Consider the following 17,656-nt stretch of genomic DNA (forward strand, 5'->3'; position numbering starts at 1 on the left):
ACACAGCACACACACATACATACACACTGCACACACACATACATACACACAGCACACACTCAGCTGCAAAGCATTACCGCCACTACTTCTACCACCTGATCCAGCAACCTCACTAGAACAACAATCAGAAACAGAACCAACGCACCTACCACTCCAAACCTGACCGTTTCCTCCACGACCACCACTACCAACATAACATCCCATACCACAACAAGCATCACTACCACCACAGTTACAACCAACACCTTCTTGATACCAATTACCTGTATTATTTCCATTATCACCAACACCGTTACCTCACACATAACCACCACAACCACAGCTACTACCACAACCATTACTACTTACCCGGTAACCATCACCACTACTTCAACCACAGCTACCACCACAACCACGACTATAACTGCAACTACTACTACCACAACAATCACCACAACTGCTACTACCGCAACAACTACTACCACCACAACCACTATAATGATCATCCCCAATACTTCCAATGTGACCATTACTGTTACCGCAACCACCACAATGACCATTATTACCACTACTACCAACACCAGCAACATTGCCACCACCACAACCACCACTATCACTACAAACACCACTACCACTACTTCCGCTATCATCATCATAACAACCTCAACCATCGCCTCGGCATCCACTAATACAACCACCATCGCCACTACAACCATCACAACTGCCACCACTACCACCACCATCACCGCAACCACTACAGCCATTACCATTACCACTACCACCACCATTACCACCACCATTGCCACCACCATCACCACCATCACCACCACCACCAACACCACCACCATCACCATCACCATTACTACCACCATTACCACCAACATTATTACCACCATTACCACTACCACCATTACCACCACCACCACTATTACCAACACCAAAACCACCACCATGATCACGAACACCACCGCCAGTATCATCACAAAGCAAACGACTACACCACCAAAGCTAACACCCACGACAACCACCAAAACAACTACTATAACCGCAACTACTATCACCACCACCATTGCCACCACCCCACTGCTACAACCACAGTCACCACCATTATCACCACCACCGCCACCGCCACCGTCACCGTCATCACACAACAACATGACCACCCACCTAAGCCAACACCCACGACACCACCCGCAACATACTCACCTCCACTTGTCTTGAATGAAACCAGAATCTCGTTACACACCTGCTAAGTCCACCTTGACCTCAATTGTACAACAAATGTCATCCACTCAGCCACCCCCCTTTTCTATTTACAAGCTCTGCTCTACTACCACATAACTCTTTACAACCAGATCTACCAGTATGGTCACCCCAGATTATCATCACTGCCACTACCACCTAAGCTACAACAACAACAACAACAACAACAGCAGCAACAACGTTGACGAGATCAGAACCATTGTTACAACACTACGCCACCGATATACTACTTTTATCAGTGACGTCACCACTGTCATACTGCTACTGCCACCACCACCACCATCACCGCCACCACCACCATCACCGCCACTACCACTATCACCACCACCATTACCACCAGCACTACTAACAGCAACAATAGCAACAACGACGACAGCCGAGACAATAACAACAACATTAGCTGTACCAGTCTAGTCCAGTCCAGTCCAGTCCAGTGCATTACCCCTCAGTACTAACGCCTTCGCTACACCACCCAACACGACCGCTTACAGAACATCATTATCGTCGTCGTCGTCATCATCATCATCATCATCAAAATCGTCACCACCATCATCACCACCGCAATCGTTATATCTTTGAACGGCGCAGAATGGCCGCCGCTACCTCTGTTACAACTACCACCGAGGCCATTACATCTACCAACACCAAGAACACGACAACATTACCGTCAAGACGAAAACTACTACCACCTACAACAACAACAACAAGACTAATAGAATCACTACTACAACCACGACCGCAACAACCAGCAACTTCACCAGCACCACCAACACCACCAGCTACACTACTACAACCACAACCACAATCACCACCAGCTAAACTACTACAACCACCACCACCACCACTCAAGTCTCATCCGCTGTATGTGATGATACATCTAACAAAATGTCGGCTTGTACCTGTGTACCTAACAGGAAATCGTCTGCAGATTAAAGACTTCCGGTTAGAAATTAAGATGGGAAAGTGTGTCCACCCGAACAGATTAGCAGCTGGCTAGATATACGTCTGTGTGTCCTGGCAAGTATACTCCTCTGTGTTTGTGTGTGTGTGTGTGTTTGTGTATGTGTGTGTGCGTGAATGTGTGTGTGAGCAGATTTCAATAAGTATTTCTGTCTAAGTGTAAATGTGTATGTGTTTGTATGAGAGTGTGTGAAGAATATGTGTACGGTTATGTAGATTTGAAAGCTAGACTGTATGCGTGTGAGTTTGTACAGAGTTTGTCGATTCCGCTGACACACATACAGATGATATAACTGCATGTCGCAGCTTAATTGGTAAATGGTTTTTCTACGACATAGAATGAAATAAAACGGAGATGAGTCAGCGATGTCATAGTATTGGATTTACTAGTGAGAGGTCAGAATGTGGCACGCATCGAATACTTACAGAAAAAAATCAATTACACATAAATACAAACAAACACATACGCGGAAACGTTACAGACATACATAAATACATACAAGAATACATACATACATGCATGCATACATACATACATACATATAGGCAGAAATATCGAGATAGATAGATAGATAGATAGATAGATAGATAGATAGATAGATACATAGATAGATAGATGGATGGATATATAAATAAATAGATAGATAGATAGATAGATATGTTTCTTTATTAGCCACACAGGGCTGCACACAGATAGAACAAATTACAAGGTAGAGCTTTTCTTTTGAAGGTAAAAAAAAACAAAATAAGAAGGGGTGGTGTTCGATCAAAAGGGATCGTAAAAGGAGAGAAAGAGGACAAAAAAAAAGGGGGGTTAAAAAAAGGGTGGAGAGGAAAAAAATTGATCAATAGGGATCGTTATCACAGAAATGTCAATATGAAGTGTAAAGGGGGAGGACAGGTGAGGTTTACCCGTGGAAAGAAAAGCCTACGGAAAAGACCACGGTAACCTCGGTCAATGAAGTCACATGTTATATTTCTTTCTTATTTTTTTTTTTTGCAAATAAGCAACTCTCTGTATTAATTTTATGGTTCATAGAATCATAGTCAAGGTGGCTTCGTCATTCATACGTGCCATCCTTGCTACATTCACCCATCTTTTTTTAAAACATTCACTAGACAAAACTTGCCTCTCTACTCTCACTTTCCTCCTCAAGTGATACTTGAAGAAGTTGATGAGAGATTGACCAGAGAGGAAAGTGTTTGTCTCTAATCTTTCAGGCGCATCCACCAGATACATTCTTTCGCCATAGCCACAAGTATGATAAAAATAGCTCTTCCTTCCCGTTTGAAGGAAGGAGGCGTGACGATATTAACGATAGACTCGGCTGATAAACCGACACGTCCCACACGTGACAGCAGTCGTTCGACATAAGCCCACAGGGGGAAATTGCTGGACACTGCACACGATTGCGTGCAGAGCGGTTTCGTCGCTCTGCCCGCATCTCGGGCAGGTCGGCCCCGTGTTCTCGAGCCATGCCTATAGAGCTTATCCCGAACGGGTAGCGCTTCTCGGTAGCACCGCCAGGCCAGGGATCTCTGGAAGTTGTCCATAGGTCCCGGGCCGAAAGTCGTTTGAAACAGGCGGGTCAGGTATTCCTCGTCGACGCCCAGGTTTGCCCCGAGATCGTCGTCGTACCTCCCCTCCCACCCGGGACGGCAGAGTTGCTTGAGAGCAACGCGACACTCGCGGTGCCATTCGCCCTTCCTCGGCCTCTTTTTGATCCACGACTGCAGTTCGTTCATGGAGACAAGTTGCGGAAATGCGTGCCTCACAAACGGCGACCACACCTGTTCACCGTCGTCTACATAGAGCCGGAGATGTCGCAGTCTCAGCGCGTGTCTGGCATCATCAACCACGGCATGCCCAGCCTCCTTTTAACGGGTGTTGACAGCAAAAATGGATCGCCTGACCATCGGGACGCATCCTTTCCACAAGAAGCGGAAGAGGATGCGTTCTAGTTTGGTGATGGTAGGGTCGGGACAAGGTACGACGGTCAGGCAGGCGGTAGTAGATGATGGACGCGATGTACGCGTTCGCCACCTCCGCCCGACCTTTTAGGGACAGTTTCCTCTGGCCCATTGCTGGGCGAGAGTGACCACCCTACTCGTTATCTCGTTCCAGTTCTTCTCCATTTGGAGGTCGGACCGAACCAGACCCCGAGCAACTCAACGGGCCGTCTGTCCAGCGTCCCACGACGGAGGTACTGGTGGACGGCATGGGCTTGCTTCTCCAGGCGCCGAGCCGCAAGCCCACTGACTTTTCCGGTTGATTTTTGCTCCTGTCACCGCTTTGTAGTCTTTCAGTGTCTCGCCGACCCGCTCGATGTGCTCGTGGCTGACACTATGACGGTGACGTCGTCCGCGTATGCAGACACGCTCGTCCCGCATCCCAATTCTCGCGGGATGCCCCTCAGAGTCGCCAGCTTCCGCAGTAGTGGCTCAAGAGTCAATACGTATAGAAGCGCCGAGAGGGGGCATCCCTGACGGACCGAACGTGCAATGTCGAAAGGTCTCGATAGATGTCCATTCACGCGAATTACCGAACGGATGCCTCTGTACAAGGCAGCTATCCAGCCGCGGAAGACGGGACCGAAACCAGCCGCTCTCAGGACTGCCTCCAAGTATCGATGGTACCCTATCGAAGGCTTTCGATTGATCCAAGTTGATCAGGGCCCCACCCATGCCAGGTTCGTTAACTACCTGTCTATGATGTAGCGCATCAGATGGAGGTTGTCATGGATGCTCCGGCCCGGCACGGCGCACGTTTGTGCGTTGTCGACCAGTTTCTCGATGACAAGCGCCAACCTCTTGGTTAACACCTTTGTCAAAATTTTTAGGTCTGCATTGAGCAGAGTGATTGGTCTAAAGTTATCTATAATGTTCCCCTTGTTTGGATCTTTCTTCAGCAGTGTTACAGCTCCTCGACTCACAAAACTGGGTATGCTCCCGTTTTGCTGCCAGTTGCAGTATACCGCTGCCAAGACGTCTCCAAACAAGTCTGGCATACAATTGTAAAACTCGTAGGGCAGACCATCCAAACCCGGCGATTTGTCTCTCGAGCATTCTGCCATCGCGTCCGTCACATCCGCCGCCGTGATGGCACCTTCGCAGCACTCTGCCTCTCTTGCCGAGAGTCGTGGTAGGCTGTGCGGGTAGGCACTGAAATCAACCCTGCGTTCACGCTCACCACTCGTCCCGTACAGTCGGGCAAAGTGCCGCTGAAATGTCTCGCACATCTTGCTGGGCTCGAGCAATTCGCGCCCTTGTTCATCTACCAGAGACCGAATGGTGGCTTTGTTGCCCTGCTGCGACTCCGCCACCCGGGCCTCTCTCGCGGCTCCAACACCTTCGTTCCTTAGAGCACGCATCCTAGCTCTGACAGCACATCCTTCGTGTTTGGCGTTGAAGTGTTGGTCGAGGGCCAACCTCGCCGCCAAAACGTCGGATGCGATGCCGCTTCTAATTGCCTCTTCTAGCTTCTTAACTAGCTCACCCTCTACTCTATTTCTATCTATGGCTAGTGCTTTGCTGTATACCTAATCGCTTTGCTTTTACTGCTCTCTTGAGGGCAAACCACCATTGTTGTTGATGATGGCTCCCGTCAAAGCCCTCTTTACTAGTGTGCTAATCCGGTCTCTGAAAACTTGTCTGGACGGGAATGATGCGTTCAGTTTCCAGTACCCAGGACCCTGTCGATGTGCCTTATCTAAGTCTAGCGTACACGTCACGAATTTGTGATCCGTGTAGCTGACTGTATGGAATTGTGGACATCCTAAGTTATCCTTGTCTACTGTCCTACACAGTATCCTATCTAGATACGATCTCGACGACCCACTGCGGTTGCTCCATGTCCACGTTGGTGCATTTGGGTGGTCGAGTCGGTACCTGTCAGACAGTTGGAATCGTCTGAGCAGGTCTCTGAGGCATTTGCATCCCCTTCTGTTTTTGTCTCTCCCCACATAGTCTAGATGCGTGTCCAAGGTAGCATTCCAATCCCCCACTAAAAGTAAAGGACGAGACGTTCCCAGGAATACTTCTAGACGTCGAAAGAAACCCGGCCGACCTGTTAAAGGCGGTGCGTAGACTGATACGAGTCGAAAAGCGCACCCATTGCTGCCGTCGACATCCAGAACGACCAGTCTACCCTCCGGGTCTACGAATATCGTCTTGACTTCGAGATCCAGGCTCTTGTGAAAAAGTACCGTGGTGCCACTACCGCCCATTCTCGGCAGACAGGGAGCAAAATAAATGTTAAACTGTCCGCCAAACATGGACTTTAGGGCCCGTGGCTCGTGGAGTCTGGTCTCACTTATGGCTATGATTCCCAAATCGTGTGACTTGATGTCATTTAGGAGGTATCCTTGTTTCCAAGTAGACCCCAAACCACGCGCATTCACACAACCAATCTTGACCATTATTCTATTGGGGTGTGTGCTTTGAAACACAAATAGGAAAGTACAGAGAGTTACTTACTTGTGTCGAAAGTTTTGGCTTCCTCGTTCTTTGATGTGTCTTCGAGGAGGTTTCTATGAAGTTTTTGGGACAGATATTTTTGGAAACCCCCTACAGCATTTGGGAAGAGGGCTTTGAGTTTGTGGTGTTGTGTTTGTGTGATGTGTATATTTTGATGTGTTTGGGTGGTGTAGTGCGTGGATGGTTGTTAGTTTTGAAGTCATCTTCACAGATGTTTGTGTAGCCTGTGATGTACTCCATTAGTTTGGAGTCTTTTGTGTCTATCGCTGATAGCATTGTGTGTGTTTTTGTGGTGTTGGTGCTTGTTTAGTTGTGTATGGAGCTTTCAGGGTTCAGGTATCTCCCTGCTTTGGTTGCGTTTTCTTTGGTTTTTTTGGGTCTTTTCCTTTTACCCCCTGTGGCTATTTGCCATTCCGTCGAACTTTCGTCGTTGGACGACGTGTCCGAATCAGAAGAGGGTAAAGGCAAAGCGTTTGGAAATATATGTGTGTTTGTAGAAGGTGTTGTTGTTTTGTGTGGTATTTGTGTTGTTGGGGTGTTAGGGGCAGAATTTGTCTTTTCGTCATTGATATTTGTTTTTTTGGTTGTTGTTCTTGGTGCTGGTGTTGGTTTGTCTTTTGATATTGATGGTGATGTTGCTTCTTTTGTTGGTTGCGATGTCGGAGGTAATTCTCTTCTTGGTGATGTGGTTGGTGAGGGGAAAACAGTTTTTGTATCGTCCGCTGTTTTTCCTGTCTTTTGGGTTGAAGGAGGTGTGGGTAGCAGGGGTTTCCTTCCAGGTTTGGGGAGTGGTTGCTGTTGCCTATTTCTGACAGCAGTTGGGCACTCGTATCTAAGGTGTGCCTCACTGTTGCATAAATAGCATCTTGGTCTCCTGCCCTCCACCACTACATACAATTTTTGGTCGTTTGCCAGTTGAACAAAGGCTGGTAAATTGTTTATTACTTCTTGGGAGATTTGAAGAAATATTTCGAGTTTTTTACCCGTCCAGCTTTCCTCTGGAATGTCAGCTGTTTCTAAAATATCTGCTTCTTCTATATCGGAGCAGATGGTCGATACCAGCCACTGGGTATTCACCATTGGCGGCACATTATTTATTGTGACTTTCGTAATTCTTAGCCCAAGGTAGCTTGGTACCATTGTTACCTGGTTGTGCGCAGAGTAAGGGTTGAAAACCTTTTTGCTAGTTCTTCCGTATGGAAGTGAACTTGCACGGTAGCAAATTTACTTCCCCAATTCACATAATTTCGGAATTTCCACACGGAAGAGAGGCACTTTTCAATTTTTTGTTTAGGTAGGCTTTCCGATTTTTTTTGTTTTGGTGTTGAGTATTCTGTAAATGATGGTCCTCTTTTGTGTTTCTTCTATGATGTTCCGTGGAAGATAGATAGATAGATAGATAGATAGATAGATAGATAGATAGATAGATAGATAGATAGATAGATAGAAATGCTTATATATATATATATAGGCGCAGGAGTGGCTGTGTGGTAAGTAGCTTGCTAACCAACCACATGGTTCCGGGTTCAGTCCCACTACGTGGCATCTTGGGCAAGTGTCTTCTGCTATAGCCCCGGGCCGACCAATGCCTTGTGAGTGGATTTGGTAGACGGAAACTGAAAGAAGCCTGTCGTATATATGTATATATATATATATATATGTGTGTGTGTATGCGTGTTTGTGTTTGTCCCCCTAGCATTGCTTGACAACCGATGCTGGTCTGTTTACGCCCCCGTTACTTAGCGGTTCGGCAAAAGAGACCGATAGAATAAGTACTGGGCTTACAAAGAATAAGTCCCGGGGTCGATTTGCTCGACTAAAGGCGGTGCTCCAGCATGGCCGCAGTCAAATGACTGAAACAAGTAAAAGAGTAAAAGAGTAAAGAGAGTATATATATAATATATATATATATATATATATATATATAGTTGAAATTTATAGAAGGCAAAAGACGAAGAGGGGTATATATGAATGTTTGGCGCTCAGGAAAATACAAAAAATCAACGTTTCGAGCCTACGCTCTTTAACAGAAAGGAATAAGAGAAAATAAGCAAAGAGTGAGGGGTGAGAGAGACAGAGAGAGAGAGACAGAGAGAGACAGAGAGAATGGAAAAACTTGTAGATTCCAACGGTATACGCGTACATATGAATTTGGGTATATATTTAAGAAAGTCGTGCTAGAATCGAGTAGTTTCGGGTTTTATGTTGGGATGACTGCGTAGCACCTTAGGCAAGTATCTTCTACCACAGCACCAACAGATTATTGACAGACCAAAAGAGGCAGGAAACGTTACAACTATTACATCGTCCAGGTTACTGCTACCTGTCTTAGATAAAAATTACCACCTTATTTTCGTAACCATTATAAATAAATTTCAACATATAGGCGTAGGAGTGGCTGTGTGGTAAGTAGCTTGCTTACGAGCCACATAGTTCCGGGTTCAGTCCCACTGTGTGGCACCTTTGGCAAGTGTCTTCTACTATAGCCTCGGCCCGATCAAAGCCTTGTGAGTGGATTTGGTAGACAGAAACTGAAAGAAGCCCGTCCTATATATGTATATATGTATATGTTTGTGTGTCTGTGTTTGTCCCTCCAACATCGCTTGACAAACGATGCTGGTGTGTTTACGTCCCCGTAACCTAGCGGTTCGGCAAAAGACACCGATAGAATAAGTACTAGGCTTACAAAGAATTAGTCCTGAGGTCGATTTGCTAAACTAAAGCGGTACTCCAGCATGGCCGCATTCAAATGACTGAAGCAAGTAAAAGAGAGTAAAAGAGAGTATCTTATCACGGCTTTCTTTATATCTTCTAAACGTCGCTCAGGTTAACCCTCACCACTTGGCATCTTGAAGACATTTAGAGGAGCCCACCCTGTTGCCAGTAATCGGGCCAGGCGTTTGAATTTAAGATACTTTTTTTCTCCCTTCTATCAGCCTAACTAGCCCTGTAAAGTTACCTATTTCTTTACTATCCACAGAGAGGACAAACAAGGACAGACAAACGGATTAAGTCGATTAAATCGACCCCATTCCGTAACTGGTACTTATTTAATCGACTCCGAAAGGATGAAAGGCAAAGTCGACCTCGGCGGAATTTGAACTCAGAACGTAACGGCAGACGAAATGCCTATTTCTTTACTACCCACAAGGGGCTAAACACAGAGAGGACAAACAAGGATAGACAAATGGATTAAGTCGATTATATCGACCCCAGTGCGTAACTGGTACTTATTTAATCGACTCCGAAAGGATGAAAGACAAAGTCGACCTCGCGGAATTTGAACTCAGAACGTAACGGCAGACGAAATACCTATTTGTTTACTACCCACAAGGGGTTAAACATAGGGAGGACAAACAAGGACAAACAAATGGATTAAGTCGATTACATCGACCCCAGTGCGTAACTGGTACTTATTTAATCGACCCCGAAAGGATGAAAGGTAAAGTCGACCTCGGCGGAATTTGAACTCAGAACGTAACGGCAAACGAAATACCTATTTCTTTACTACCCACAAGGGGCTAAAGACAGAGGGGACAAACAAGGACAGACATAGGTATTAGGTCGATTACATCGACCGCAGTACGTAACTGGTACTTAATTTATCGACCCTGAAAGGATGAAAGGCAAAGTCGACCTGGTGGAATTTGAACTCAGAAGGTGACGGCAGACGAAATACCGCTAAGCATTTCGCTCGGCGTGCTAACGATTCTGGCGTGGAGAACTACCTTTCCTTCTGATTGCAAAATTATTTTAAGTGGAAAACAAAGAGGAAGAAATATTCGGAATTAAGCGGTTGTACTAATGAGATTTGAACTACGGTCTCTTTGTCAGTAAATCGGTCAGTTGTGATACACGCTACTTGTCAAACTAGTCAGATCAAAATTTCAGAGTCTTAATCAGCATCAGAATTCATCTTTGAAAGACACGAAATGTTATTAAAAAGAGAGGGAGGGGGAAAAGAGAAAGGAAAAAAGAAAGCAATTGACTTAACCGCTTAGTTATCCTTAGCAATGAATGACCGTGCTGAAAGATGCAGGGCAAGTGTGAAAACTATGGAAGCGTGTAATAGCCAGAACGTAGATAGAACAGATTAGCTAGACGGCTGTCGAGACTGCTGAAATATTTCATTATAATTCACTTTTAAATGAGCTTATTATACATGTAAATGTCGAATATGTATATAATTGTACTGTTGTCATAGAACGACCGCTGTAGACATCTATCTAATTTCTCTTTATCTAATACTCTCACACTTACTCCTTCCATTTCACTCTATGTACATGCATGTATGTATACGTGTATATATATATATATATATATATATATATATATAATATATATATATATATATATATATATTAGAAATATTGAATTTCTAAATGTTTCAGAGAGACATAAGCGGTGGTGGAGCGATATAGTGGTCGTATACTGTCAACTCAATGTGACAGTCCCGTAAGGGAATTACACCACCGCCATTTAGCCCTAGGAAACATCGACGTCTCCTGTCGGCTTTGACACATTTTCTGTGTACTTATATTTGCAAAGGGGAGGCAATTTCCAAATATAAGTACACAGAAAATGTGTCAAAGCCGACAGGAGACGTCGATGTTTCCTAGGGCTAAATGGCGGTGGTGTAATTCCCTTACGGGACTGTCACATTGAGTTGACAGTATACGACCACTATATATATATATATATGTATGTGTGTATGTGGGGGTGTTTGTGTGTCTGTGTCTGTGTTTGCCTTGACAGCCGGTGTTGGTATGTTTATGTCCCTGTAACTTAGTGGTTTGGCAAACCAAAACCACAGAATAGGTATCAGGCTTTGAGAAAAATATATACTGGAGTCGATTCATTCGACTAAGATTCTTCAAAGCGGTGCCCCAGGATGGCTGCAGTCTAATACCTGAAACAAGTGAAAAATATGTGCTCTTTTTCTTGGCAGAAAAGCAAAATGGATTTGATAAATGCAAAATTGTTTCTATCTCAAATGCCATATATAACCCTATATCATTATTCTCTTCTTTCCTGCCTTTCCTTCTTTCGTTGTCTTCGAATTTAATTTGAAGACAGTTGTAGGAATAATGTTATGTAATAAACCAACTGGATATCTGCTGTGTCACTGGTTCATGCCGAGCATGTTCTTTGTACGGAAACGAGCTTGCAGATGGATACGGAGCTAGAAGGAAACGTAACGGGAAATATTGTTGTTATAACGGAATACTCTTTTACTCTTTTACTTGTTTCAGTCGTTTGACAGCGGCCATGCTGGAGCACTGCCTTTAGTCGAGCAAATCGACCCCAGGACTTATTCTTTGGAAGCCTAGTACATATTCTATCGGCCTCTATTGCCGAACCGCTAAGTTACGGGGACGTAAACACATCACCATCGGTTGTCAAGCGATGTTGGGAGGGACAAACACAGACACACAACATATACACACACACACACACACATATATATATATATATATATATTATATATATATATATATATATATATATATATTATATATATATATATATATATATACGACGAGCTTCTTTCAGTTACCGTCTACCAAATCCACTCACAAGGCTTTGGTTGGCCCGAGGCTATTGTAGAAGACACTTGCCCAAGATGCCACGCAGTGGGACTGAACCCGGAACCATGTGGTTGGTATGCAAGCTACTTACCACACAGCCACTCCTGCGCCTATTATTGTAAGATGTGAAAGAAAGTTTGATGCGGTAGAATGTCTCTTTACATAGTTTGGCGTAAACAAATAGTTAGTAGTAATCCACAGATAGCGATAGAATGATGTTGTAAGAGAACAGAATAAGAACTAGTGAGAGTTGTAGGGTGTGGGACGTTGTCTCACAGTTGCTGACAGTAAACTTCATTTCTCCCTCTGGCCAAGGCTGGTCTGCCAGACCTCGTTGAGTCGTCACCGACTGTGACTAACTGATTTTTGCTTGGGGTGTACTTGCTTTTTATAACTATCCAGAAGGATAGATATATCACTGAGAACAATATATTTAGTTGGTGGTCTTGTTATCCCTATTCTAGCTTTTGGTGAAGTAGAGGAAGTTAGAAAGGGTCAAGTGGTGAAGACATTATTTTGGCGTAGCTAAAGGCATCTGGAAAATATAAAACTGCTGTCAGAGAAAAACCATTGTTCCGTCGTGGGAAAAGATCTGTTGCAGTGTTAATTCAAATTTGGCTATGGTGGATCGAATCTACTTCATGCTTGCAAGATCCTCTACACATTCAATGCAAAAATAATTGAACTAAAGGAAATAATAACAAATAAGAGATCATTGTCTGTTACGTATTTATAATGATAGCTTTAAGAAAAAAAGCAACTAGGATATGAATTGAAATACTCTTTGTGGACACGAAATATTGACGAAATGGTTAGTAAGGTGCTAACATAGAGAAATACAAATATTGTACTTAATATAAATACAAGCGAGTTCGCTAGTTGCGCTGCACTGGGCAAATATTTATCGACTTGATTTGTTTCTTGCAAGAGGTTGCATGAACATAACTTATGATAACTAATCAATGAACTTTATTTAGTCCTCTCAAATATAGAATATGAAACTTTGTTTAACTTCAATCTTTAGTTATTTTGAAACCATATAAAATTAAATCATAAAATATGTAATCAAGCAGCTAACCCAAACTTCTTAAGATTACTGGCCGTCTACCAAAATTACTGTTATTACTATTATTACTATTATTACTGTTATTTTAGCACAATTTAATTAGTAAAAAACGTAAAGTTCCCCCACCCATATAGACTTAAAGAGTAGGTTTCCATGGCATATATATATATATATATATATATATATATATATAAATATTATTTCGTCTGTCGTTACGTTCCGAGTTCAAATTCCGCCGAGGTCGACTTTGCCTTTCATCCTTTTGGGGTCGATAAATTAACTACCAGTTACGCACTGGGGTCGATGTAATCGACTTAATCCGTTTTTCTGTCCTTGTTTGTCCTCTCTGTGTGTAGCCCCTTGTGGGTAGTAAAGAAATAGGTATTTTGCTCGTCGCTACATTCTGAGTTCAAATTCCACAAGGGCAGACAAACGGATTAAGTCGATTACATCGACCTCAGTGCGTAACTGGTACTCATTTAATCGATCCCGAAAGGATGAAAGGCAAAGTCAACCATGGGAGAATTTGAACTCAGAACGTAGCGGCAGACAAAATACCTATTTCTTTATTACCCACAAGGGGCTAAACATAGAGGGGACAAACAAGGACAGACATAGGTATTAAGTCGATTACATCGACCCCAGTGCGTAACTGGTACTTAATTTATCGACCCCGAAAGGATGAAAGGTAAAGTCGACCTCGGCGGAATTTGAACTCACGACGTAACGTCAGACGAAATACGGCTACGCATTTCGCCCGGCGTGCTAACCTTTTCTGCCAGCTCGCCGCCTTCATAATAATCTTTTCTACTAAAAGCACAAGGTCTGAAATTTGGTGGGAGGAGACAAGAGCATTATATCACCGCCTTCTTCTTCATAATAATAATGATAATGGCTCCAAATTTTGCTATAAGGGCAACAATTTGGTGGCAGGGTATGAGTCGATTACATCGACCCTAGTGTTCAACTGATATTTATTTCATCGACCCCGAAAGGATGAAAAGCAAACAACAACAACAACAACAGCAGCAGCAACAGCAGCAGCAGCAACAACAACAACAACAACAACAACAACAATAATAATGGTTAAGAATAGGAAAATATAATATGAGATAGAATAAGAAAAATAATTAAAAATATATTTTTAAAATTTTAATTAGCATAAGTTACAAAATGATTCAAAAACGAGAGTTTTATTAAAAACACTTATCAGATTTGGGTATGTGTGCAATTTCTGGCCCATGGGTCACTTCTGCTAATTATGATTAACAATTATGTTTTGAACTCTCTTCAGCAAGTTTCTACTACCAAACTTATATAATAAAATTAATTTTTTTTTCATTTCCAGCAAAGATTGCTCACTAAGTGGAAGCTTTGAGAGAAGGTGTTGAAAAATGAATATAGTTCTGTATGAAAGAGAGAGAGAGAGAGCAGCACACACATAGATCTTATTTGTTTCACTCGATTGACAACAGCTATGTTGGGGCACCATCTTGAAAAAAAAAAGTATTAACTGGCCAGTATGGGGCTCGAACCCATGACATTCGCGTTATTAGCACGACGCTCTAACCAACTGAGCTAACCGGCCAACTTGCATGCAAGCGATGAACAAGAAAATATATGTAACAAATCACCACATGACATTAGCTTCCCTCCGATTAACATCATCTGCGATTTTTAAAAACGCCATTCAGTCAGAGGGGACACTGAACTGCAAACTTTCATGAGTCAATATCTACATTAATCAGGGGTGGGTGGTGTGTTTTTTTTAATTTCTTTTTCATAGACTGATCGTGTGGTCAGAGAGAGACTTAACTGCTTTTTCTAGTAGGACGAGTAACCTATTTCTTTATTACCCACAAGGGGCTATACACAGAGGGGACAAACATAGGTATTAAGTCGATTACATCGACCCCAGTGCGTAACTGGTACTTAATTTATCGACCCCGAAAGGATGAAAGGCAAAGTTGACCACGGCGGAATTTGAACTCACAACGTAACGCAGACGAAATACCTATTTCTTTATTACCCACAAGGGGCTAAACACAGAGGGGGACAAACAAGGACAGATATAGGTATTAAGTCGATTACATCGACCCCAGTGCGTAACTGGTACTTAATTTATCGACCCCGAAAGGATGAAAGGCAAAGTTGACCACGGCGGAATTTGAACTCACAACGTAACGCAGACGAAATACCGCTAAGCATTTCGCCTGGCGTGTGCTAACGTTTCTGCCAGCTCGCCGCCTTAGGACGAGTAACCATGTACTTGTATTTTCTTGCACAATGTGTAAATGTGTGAACGTATGTGCAAGTGTTTTGTATACTTGTGTGCATATTTGTGTGTGTGTGTGTGTGTGTGTGTGTGTGTGTGTGGTGTGTATGTACTCGCATATGTGTGTATGAGGAAGCAGCGTGCGTGTGTTTTGTGTTACTACCGTTCCTGATGTGTCTTCAGCTATCACATGTAATTTCTTCAATTTCCAAGCAGAAACAGAAAACTCTCAAGGCTTTGAGCTCCATAGTGCAGTACTGGAAGAATGTCGTAATATGGCAGTAGGTTACGCTCAATCAGTTTATTCAATTCGACACATCATCGTCCGGTGGTTCAGAATAGCGTCATAAATTGGGGGTGGGGCGGTTAGGTTCTCAGAGAGCTGGCTTAATGATACTGGTTTCATTTCAGCCACATCGTATGTTGTTCGGTGAGCATTGTAGTACAGTATTAGGTTCTCAGGAAGTTGGGTCAATGATTCAAGTTCAGTTCTTCATTAAGCAGTGTCGATGATAATGAAAGCTTTTAATGCGATGAAGTTCGACTGCCACAATTTCAACTAGTTAAAGTATGGAAGGAAATCAAAAGCTTAATAATCTTTAATGATTTTAATAATCTTAATAATCTTTGACATGTGTTTGTGTGTGTTTGTGTGTGGGTTTTGCGTGTGTGTGTTTGTGTGTGTGTGTGTGCGTGCGTGTCTTTGTGAATGAGCCCCCACACCGCTTGACAACTGGGGTCGATCTCTTCGACTAGAATCATTGAAGGCACTGCTCCAGCATGACTGAAGATTAGTGGCTGTGTGGTAAGTAGCTTGCTTAGCAATCACATGGTTCCGGATTCAGTCCCACTGCGTGGCACCATGGGGAAGTGCCTTCCGCTATAACCTCGGGCCGACCAAAGCCTGTGAGTGGATTTGGAAGACGAAAATATATATATATATATATATATATTTATATATGGTGGTGTGTGTGTGTGTGTGTGGTATGTATATTATATATATATATATATATATATATATATATGTGTGTATGGTATATATATATATAATATATATATATATATGTGTGTGTGTGTTGTGTATGTATATATATATATAATATATATATATATATAGTATGTATATATATATATATAGATTTTATAGATAGATAGATAGATAGATAGATAGATAGATAGATAGATAGATAGATAGATAGATAGATAGATAGATTAGAAATAGAAATTATATAGTAATATATATATATATATATATATATATGTGTGTGGTGTATCTGTGTGTGTCCCCCATCATCGCTTGACAACAGATGTTGCTGTGTTTACATCCCAGTAACTTAGCGGTTCGGCAAAAGCGACCGATAGAATAAGTATACTAGGCTTACAAAGAATAAGTTCTGGGGTCGATTTGATTCGACTAAAGGCGGTGCTCCAGCATGGCCGCAGTCAAATGACTGAAACAAATAAATAAATAAAAGAAGATATAAGTTGAAAGATAGGTGGACTACACTTAATAGAATACAACATAACGCTTCCTGTCACCATGCACAGTATGAGCCTCCAGTAAACGGTGGCATGGAATATCTGGAATAATGGCTGTGTGAATTGCAGTTAATCGCTTCACTGACTGCTTGGGCATCGAAGATCTGCTCGATGAGGGTTGACTCGAAGCTAAACAAAAACAGCAACAGCAAATACTTATCGCTTTATCAGACAAACCGAAAGGAACATCAAATACGAATACACTGCACATAGATAAGACAAGACGAAGATAAGACAAAATAGACCGCACACAGATTACGATAAAAAGTAGTGAGAATTATCTAGGACATCCCTTACATCTTTCGTAACACACGCTGAAGATGTAGTTAAGGAAGCCAAACGACTCGCAAAATACATTTAGAGTTCTATTCCCAACAAAGATAGCTACGTATGTGATCAGCTTCTCCATTTCGAATGCTGTCGAATATTCTAGGTTCAGTAGTATAAAGTGTTACATTCCAGCAATCTTATGTATTAATAAAATTGCTGGAACGTAACACTTTATACTAC

At 42.8% G+C, this 17,656-nt stretch overlaps 1 non-coding gene across 1 annotated transcript; it reads right to left on the reverse strand.

Moving 5' to 3' along the window:
• Nucleotides 1-14,846: 14,846 nt before the first annotated feature.
• Nucleotides 14,847-14,920, reverse strand: Trnai-aau. Its single transcript has one exon. It is a non-coding gene; the product is annotated as a tRNA-Ile (tRNA).
• Between the last annotated feature and the right edge of the window lie 2,736 nt (nucleotides 14,921-17,656).

This window comes from Octopus sinensis, unplaced genomic scaffold, assembly GCF_006345805.1.
Source record: "Octopus sinensis unplaced genomic scaffold, ASM634580v1 Contig16992, whole genome shotgun sequence".
NCBI lineage: Eukaryota > Metazoa > Mollusca > Cephalopoda > Octopoda > Octopodidae > Octopus > Octopus sinensis.